Below are 9,171 nucleotides of genomic sequence, written 5' to 3' on the forward strand. Positions count from 1 at the left end.
TTTCTCCTAAGCTCATGTATCTGTATGAAGGGAAAGTAAAAAAGAACAATCAGTATGTTCCTCTTGGGGTTTATCAGGCTTTGTAATGCTACAGTGATACTAGGGCAAATAGCGGTTGCAGATTGTGGCATGACCAGAATTATTGCAACTGTGTGCAATGAATGTGCAATACTGTTGCCTTTGTAGCTTCAAAGATGAGGACCTGGCCTGTGATTATTCACAGTCAGTTGCCATCTTCAGAGCACATTCATATGAACTACTTAGATTCAGAGTAGTGACGTAGTAATTGCAGAATGACATAAGCGCTCTGCAGCCTTGCTTTAAAGTAGGAATATAATCAGAATACAACCAGTTGGCAACCATCTGATCTGAGTCTCCTGCTGCAAAGAGAAATCTGCTACTGATAAATTGTGCCCAATAGCTCAGACTGACTCAGATTGATTACAATGTCTTGGCAATCTGTCTGCATTCAAAAAATTTAGACAGAACATTTTGCAGACCTTTGTCATTCTGTCTGAGAGTGACTGCAGTCGGGCCAAATCAGATGCTGTTTCATATTTAACAAATGTAGGACTCTGGATTCAGACTCAGCACACCAGGAATGTCTTGATGCATGCTCAATCATCCAGGTAAGGAAATCCCAAAATGTTGATTCTGTTCATGTGTAAGCAATGTTTCATCATTCATCGAAGTGACTTCTTCAGTCTCGACTTTTTGACACACCAAGATGGAACTTGAGAGTTGGGACTCACTGCAGAAATGCAAAGAGAAGCACTGTAGGAGAGGCAGAATTTGAGGCTAAGGTAAGTATAAGCAGGTCTTTGAATTTTGCAGGTCAGTTTGTGCAGTTTTAATTGCAGGTGTCCAAGAGTGAGAAGGCAGGTGAGTTAAAACGATGTCCTTCTCTTTGTTGGTTCAGGATTCCAGACATGGATTCAGATTAAATTCCTCAAAGGAACAGGTTTCTCAACCTGAGCTTGAGCAGATCACTAGGAAGCTGTCAGAGACTTGGGGTTAGTGAACACTAGCAGATAACCATGTGACTGTTTACAACCATATATGTGAGAAGCACAAGCCAAACAGGAAGACTCCACCCACAGGCAGATCCAGGGAGCACCTGCCTACATCACCACCTGAGACTCAGAAACGGATTCTTCGGACGGGCACAAGGGGAAAAAACAATACAAAACCTCCAAACTGACTGGACCATAGCACCGTGATTCTTTGGTGATAGGCTGCCTCCCATCAGGCGACCTATGCAGTCACCTTGCAATCAAAAGTGGTCACTCAGAGATTCTTATTCACATGTAGGTTGTATCCTATTTTTACTCTAGTGTTACTGAGCCATAAGGCTGCTAGTCCTCAACTGTATATAAAGTCTCTAATTTTACTCTATTCAACAAAGACTTAAGTACATCCACCTTTATGTTTGACTGCAACTTCTGAGGCTGTGCCAAGGAACATGGTGCCAAATCTGTCAACACAGTCTCTATGATAATAATTATAAACAGCCTACTCGCCAAGACAGTTTACAACTGCTGGCAGCTTGTGTTTACGTGTCTGTGGCTCCTCTGGTGTGAAGCAGAATGCTTGTGAATGCCGGCATTCTTGCTTTTAATTCGTTTCCTGGCAGAAATCATCTTGATGAAAGACTTCCTTTAAAAATAAGCTTCTCTATGCAACCTTTCCGCCAGAATAGAGAGCTAGTTAGCAGCCAGTGTAGTAGCAACGACACAGTGCGGGCGTATGTGTGTGCGTGTACAGTATGTGTGAAGTGAATTGATTCAGCATTGCTAGCAGTGCAGTGCGGCACTATGATGAATCACTGCAATTTGCGCAAGCCTGCAGAGGCGGCGATATCACAGACTATTAAAGCCAGCAGCCCTGCATTGATTACCATAGCAGGTAATTGCTTGGTGAAGATAAAATCAGTGCTAATCCGGCGATGTTGTCAGGTTTTGAAACAAGAAAAACTTTTGATCTTCCCAGCGGGTATGTAAAAACTTGGTTATGCCAAAAAAGAGATAAGCTGAAGTGGACCAAATCAATTCCCACAGTGGGTTAATTGCTTTTCTGTGCATGTCACACATTTTAACAGTGATGGGGGATTGTTTTTGTATTGATTCACTGCACAAGGAAGACTTTAATTTCCCCACACCTCTCTGGCAGCGCGGACACACTGATGTTAGAGAATCCAATTATCGGGGCTTGCACCAAAACTACACTAAAACCGCAGGAGAAGTGTGACATAGAAATGACTGACACAATTCAATGGGCCTTTTGAAATTTTGAATGAGTCAAGATACAGATCAATAGATTATACAATGTCACATTCGCTGAGATAATAAACAGGTTTAGGAAAGCATGCGTCCACTGTACTCTGTGGAAGGACTTTTTCCTGGGAAATATGCGGCGTGAAAAGCTTGAAACACAATTCTGTGTCAGTACATGCAACACTGCATGCACCAATCCAACCCATGTTAAGTCTTGCAGTTATTCCAAATTAGGGGCTGCTTTTATTGATAAGTGGGTCTCAGCTAGTCTGCTGTGTGTCCACAAGGCATCACATCAGCTAATCTGAGTCACCGATGTACCGCTTGACAGTGTATCTGATGGGGTAAGTTATTATCTGACAAGTAGCATTGATGACTGTGTGTTTAACTGGACTAACTAACTGTCCAAGGTGTCTATGCTTCAGCTTTGGTGACTGACATTTTAATAATTTAGATGTATGTTGTTTAACACTTTCTAGCAGGGTAGCTGTTTTTCTGCAGTACACCCAAATGCTCCTTGCTATACAAGCTAGCTAGGATAAGCTGACAACTTGGGACCACTACTTGTTTAAAAAAACAAAACAAAAGGAAGATGTCAAATCAAGGCTTCGAAACTACGATTCTAAAGTCAGTGGGTGATGACAATGGCTACAATGTTGATACTGGATGGAGAAAATGTGGAAAATTAAGCATAAAACAGGCTAATGCATAATAAAATGACTGTTTCTGACAGTACAACAGAAGGACACTGTTTGCAGTGCAACACAACAAATTCAGCAAAGAGGATCGGGAGAATCATGCTGGAGGAAGTGATCACGTAAAATATTTTGAAAAAACAAACAAAAACTGCTCTGCGTGCTTATAATCACATATGTCTGTGAAAGTTCTCAGTCATCCAGGTCATCATAGTCAAAGGAGCTTGCAAAGAAAAGCGTCTGGACTTCTTTAAGTTGCTTGAAGACGTTTCACCTCTCATCCGAGAAGCTTCTTCAGTTCTAAGGTCAAATGGTGGAGAGTCCCAGATATAAACCTAGTGGGAGTAACCCCCCACAGAGGGACAAAAGGACCCCCTTGTCCCTCTGTGGGGGGTTACTCCCACTAGGTTTATATCTGGGACTCTCCACCATTTGACCTTAGAACTGAAGAAGCTTCTCGGATGAGAGGTGAAACGTCTTCAAGCAACTTAAAGAAGTCCAGACGCTTTTCTTTGCAAGCTCCTTAATCACATGAATATTTCACCAGTAAGCAACACAGTGGGCAGGAGCTCCTCTTTTTGTTTTCGGGGTGAAGAAAGTAAAATTATATTTCACAGAGCTGCAAACCATCTGCATAGGAGCTACTGGATAAAAGACATTTTAAATTTTAATGGTTTTAAGTTTGTATTTTATGTTCCAGCATCAAAGTTTAATTGAAGTCTGAAGTCATGTTTTTCAACCAAAGTACAAGCATAAATATTGCATTATTATATTAAAGCAATATGAAAATGGGCAGGTGAAAAACCTATAAAGGACTCATTAAATAAATAACACTGTCTAGGTTTCCAAAATTTAACTCAGTGCCTTTGTATATTCTGTCAGCAATGTTAAAATCATAGTTCAGTACAGTTCAGTGCTATTTATATAGCCTTAAATCACAACAATGTTCACGGCATTTATATTGTAAGGTAAAGATCCAGCTAAAAAAATACAGAGATAACCCCAACAATAAACAAGCAAGCACTTGGCCACAGTGGGGAGGAAAAAATCCCTTTTTAACAGGAAGAAACCTGTGGAAGAACCAGGCTCAGGGCGGAGCAGCCATCTGCTGTGACCAGCTGGGGGTGAAGGGAGGGAGACAGGAGCAAATATACACTGTGGAAGAGAGCCAGAGATTATTAATAATGATTAAATGTAAAGTGGTGTATAAATGCATAGAGAGTGAAAAGAGCTGAGTGAAGAAGAAACACATCAGGGAAAGACCCAGGCAGCCTAGGCCTATGGCAGTGTAACCTACGGAGGATTCTGTGTCACCTGATCCACCTCTAACGAAAAGCTCTACTAAAAAGGAAACTTTTAAACCTAATCTTAAAGCAGAGACGGTGTCTGACTCCCAAACCCAACCAGGGAGATGGTTCCTGGGAAGAGGGGCATGAAAGCTGAAGGCTCTGTCTCCCATTCTACTTTTAAATACTCCACAAGGAAGCCTGCAGTCAGAGAGTGTAGTGCACTAATTGGAAATAAATATATATGGTTGTAAACGGTCACATGGTATATATGAAATATATAGAAGCTACATATAGATATATATCTATATATCACACTCTCTAAGGTCTATAGACATGTTGAACACAATAACACAATGTTGACACTTGTTAAAAACCCAACATACTCACATCTCCTGTGAATGGTGCAAAGATGAGGAAATATAAATGGAGAAAAATGTTTTGCCAAATCGTGTGGAGAGCAGTGAAACTGTATTGCAAGCTGACTGTACATCATCAGTTTGTAAATGTGTAAAAGATACAAGAAGTCTACAGCCTCCAAGTTTCCATCAAGCACAGTAAACACTTGATGGAAGATGCACTTGGCATCTGTCTGGTCAGGGCACTCATATAACAGTTTAAACCATGCATTTTACAGATGGTACAAGGCACAGGGCTCGCCTTATCAGTAGTGAAAAGTTCCTTAAATGTTTGCGAAATCAAACAATGACAAAACAAGCAAGCTTTTTAGTCCTTTTAATGTCTGCAGCACAAATGAACTTACAAACTTTGAGTGGTTTGTGTTGTTTGACTCCAATAAAATTTAGCAAATTATGAAAACTGTGTAAGGAAAGAATTTGCATCCAGTTTTGATGACCGCTGTAATTTGCCCCCTGACTAAAATGTGGTATGACCCCCGAAATGTAGATTGCTGCTGTGGTTATTACCATGAGAAACAAATGAGTTGGTCTGTTACAGTGCGCGCTTAATTATAGGCTGCAAAAGCTAAAAGCAAAATCTGGAATGCATTCTCGCTTAGAGGTTTACAACAAAACAAAAGCTCTAAATGCATTTCTAACAATATGTGGAGGCTGATGGGTAGAAATTAGCATTTTGCTCTTTCAGCCCTCCATTAAAACCATTAATTCAGCCTTCCATTAATTGGTTGCATTCAGTGCTTTGAGTGTGATGGACTCTGATTAAATCTCAGTATTTCTGCCATGTTCTATTGGTGGTGTTTTTGAATTGAGTTCTTTCTGTACATTGTAATAGCCAGGGCCACAAGGGAGTGCACTCTCTCCGCTCACCTTGATGTGCCGAGACAGAGATACAGCCACAGGCCATAATAGAGACTTCACAAGACTGTGTTAGAAAAATACACCAATGTGATGATCACTTCAAAGCCATCAGAGGACCTATACATAATGGATGACACAAGAGCAGTCCGCTCTGAAGTGCATTGTTCTTCCCTCCCAATTAATTTAGAGGTAATTATTCCTTGGGCACCTTAATAAGATGAGAGGCCACCTGAGAGAGGATGCAGCTACTGCTGCTGGAATTAGAAAACCCAGCAAAGCCTTGATCACATGCCAGTCACTCGACTTTGGTTTGTTGTCCGTTTTGGTTTTTGTGGCACATTCAAGGAAATATTTCGACATAGGAAAAACATACTTTTTAAAAATTTCCAGTGTGTTAGTAAGAATAAATACAAGATCCATCCATCCATCCATCCATTCGCTTCCGCTTATCCTTTTTAGAGTTGCAGGGGGCACTGGCGCCTATCCCAGCTGTCATAGGGCGAGAGACGGAGTACACCAAGATACAAGATATAGATGAGAATTTATTAGAATATTTAATTTTAATTTTGAGTATTTTGCTGTTCAAACAGGGTAAATCTCATTACATGCAAACACAATCATTGGGACAATTGCTAACTTGTCAGGTCATTGCTAAAAAGGCTGGCTGTTCACAGAGTGTTGTAACAAAGCATATTAATGGAAAGTTAACTGGAAGGGAAAAGCGTGATAGGAAAAGATACGTGAGCAACAGGGCTGACCACAGCCTTGAGAGGATTGTCAAGAGGAGTGCTCGGGAGTGCTTCAAAAGACTGATGTCGGTACATCATTCGGGAAAGGAGCTACAACTGTTGCATTCATAAAACATGGGGCGGTTGGAGCTCAGAAGGTAAAGCAGGATATCTATTAATGGGAAGGTTTGTGGTTCAATTTTTGCATTTCATTTGGAAATCAAGGTCCTAGAGCCCAGAGGAAGAGTTGAAAAGCACAGAATTCAAGATTTTTAAAGTCCAGTGTGAAGCTTTTGTATTCTGTGATAATTTGTCTGTGATAATTCCATCTGCTGGTGCTTGTGGTCGTGGTTGGTCCTCGATTTCTTTATGAAGTCCAAAGTTATCATGGCTTTCTGCCAGGGGATTTACAGTGCTCCATGCTTCTATCTGCTGAAAATCTTTCTGGAAATGCTGAATTCCTTGTCCGGCAGGACTTACCACCTGCACACAGTGCCAAAAGTACTACTAATTGTTATTCCTGAGCTTGATTAGCTAACTGACTGCCCTGACCTGAACCTCCTAGTGAAACTGTAGGTTGTTTTCAAGAAGAAACTGAGAAATGCCAAACCCAACATAAAAACGAGGCTACTATCAAGCAACTTGGGCATCTGTAACACCTGAGCAGTACTACAAATGGTTTAAATCCAGTCTTCTTTTAACACCAGTCTGTAAACAGCATGGAAGTGAGGAGACCAGTGGCTCGACCTTTAGGTGAGGAATGTAATCTCATTTTTGTCATTATAGTATACTGCTCAACAGTCCTGGGTCTTCTTTGTTATGTTGTGGTGAAATCGCAGTTTGTATCCAGCTTTATAAGCATTATTATCTACATGAATGAACAGGAACAGTGGCCAGACCTCATTAACTGGCACAGCAGTCTCAGTCATGATGGCAAATACTACCCACTGCAAACACCACCGTCAGACAAGCAGAGAATTTAATTTAATTTAATTCAGTTTTATTTGTACAGCCTCAGTTGCTTCAAGGTTCTTTATATTGTAAAGTAAAGATCCTACATTAATACAGAGAAAACAACAACAACTAGGCAATCCCCCAATACCAAGCACTTGGCGAGAGTTGAAAGGAAAAACTCCCCTTTAACAGGAAGAAACCAGGCTCAGGGACAGACAGTCGTCTGACATTAAATTGCTCCTCCACCTGTTCCTCTTTAGCATCACCTACTTTTCCAGGCTTTTGTTGTCTCTGTCCCAAAATATCTCAATTTAAAGATCTGATATGATTTGTATTGTTGCTTCTGTTCTATTGTGAATAACATGTTTATGATCTAAATATCATTGTACACTGTTTTTATTTACATTTCAACGTTCCTCCTTTTATAGAAATGGGGTTGCATAAATGTACATACTTTCCATTAGCTGGGTATATCTCTGTTTTAAAGCCTTTGGAAATATATAAATATAATAATTAAAAATATAACAAATAAATAATCTTGGGAAATATTCCAGTAATTTGAAGTCCAGTGCGAAGTTTCTGTAGTTTGTGAAATTCTGATTTTCATGAGTTATAAGCCATAATCATCGGAACATATGAAATATTTCACAAGCTGTATAATGGAGCAGTGCTAAAGCGCCCCCTCTGGCTATCCCTTCCCTCCCCGAGCCTGGTTCTGCTGGAGATTTTTTCCTGTTAAAAGGGAGTTTTTCCTCCCCACTCTCACCAAGTGCTTGCTCAGAGGGCTTTATGTGATTGTTGAATGTAAATATTATAAATCCGTAAGGTTGCTGTCACACATAATTTTTTGGCCAAGGACGACATTGCTGTCACAGTAAGGTTTGCTTGATGGTTTTAAAGGCAGTATTGACAGAGAAACCAAAACATTAGAGCTGCTGGTGAGAAATCAATTAAAAATATGATCTGAAAAACCATAAAGCTCTGTGAAACTGAGGGGGTAGAAATCTCTGTGGATCACTTTGGACGATCTCTATTAACATACAATTAGCAATTTACGCTTGCTGGTATAACAATGTTATCAGTAGCCACCATAAAAATTTCCACAAAGTCAGTTTCTGTGAGTGGGACGTTTGAGAGTGTGAATTTGTGATGTAGCAACATTAATGCATTTGAATGCAAAAAGAAAGGAAGCCAACAATGTTCTCGGTATATTTGGAACCAGCGGGGAACTCGAACGGGCTTTGTTGTTGCCGCAGTGTTTGTTTGCTGCTCAAGAGTTGTGTGTGTCTCGTGGGAGACTTGCGGAGAAGGCATACACACACATACACACACACGCAGCACATCGGGACTGATGATGATGTACAGCCTCGATCTGTTGAGGAGCCTCCTCAGCAGTACACAATGCCAGGAGAGTGCAGTGACTCAGGCTGACACACAGCGGGGGTGCAGGGCCAAGGAACCTACTATCTGTTCCCAAAGCACCGCAAGTCCTCCCGTGCCAGAAACAGTGCAGCATTGCAGCTCCAGAAGCAAGTTCGCAAAGACTCCCTTACTTTGTTATTAATGCCATTGTCGTTTAATGCAGCCTATCTGCTGCTGCACGTGTCCCCGAATGTTAAACAACTACAAATCTGAGTTTTTATTCATCTTTTCCTCATCCCCCCATCAGCCTAATAATCCCTTCTTTTATGCGCTGCCAAATAACTCAGAAAGCATATTTGGTTCCCGCAGACCTTCTTGGTAAAAATAATGATTCAATTAATGTTAAAAACAAAAGAGACGCAGCATTTGAAATCATCACCTCGGGGTGTGGGGGTGACAAATAACAAGAATACAGCAACAACAGTCCCTGCAGTGCAACTCACAGAGCTTGAAAGTCTCCAGCATTTTGATGGGAATTAATATAAATTTTAACAATGTCACAGTCGCACACTGGAGATTTCCTTTTGACAATAAAA

The sequence above is a fragment of the Mchenga conophoros genome, linkage group LG2 (assembly GCF_057382185.1).
Source record: "Mchenga conophoros isolate Kocher_MC1m ecotype Shallow Benthic linkage group LG2, M_conophoros_male_GT1.1, whole genome shotgun sequence".
Taxonomy (NCBI): Eukaryota; Metazoa; Chordata; class Actinopteri; order Cichliformes; family Cichlidae; genus Mchenga; species Mchenga conophoros.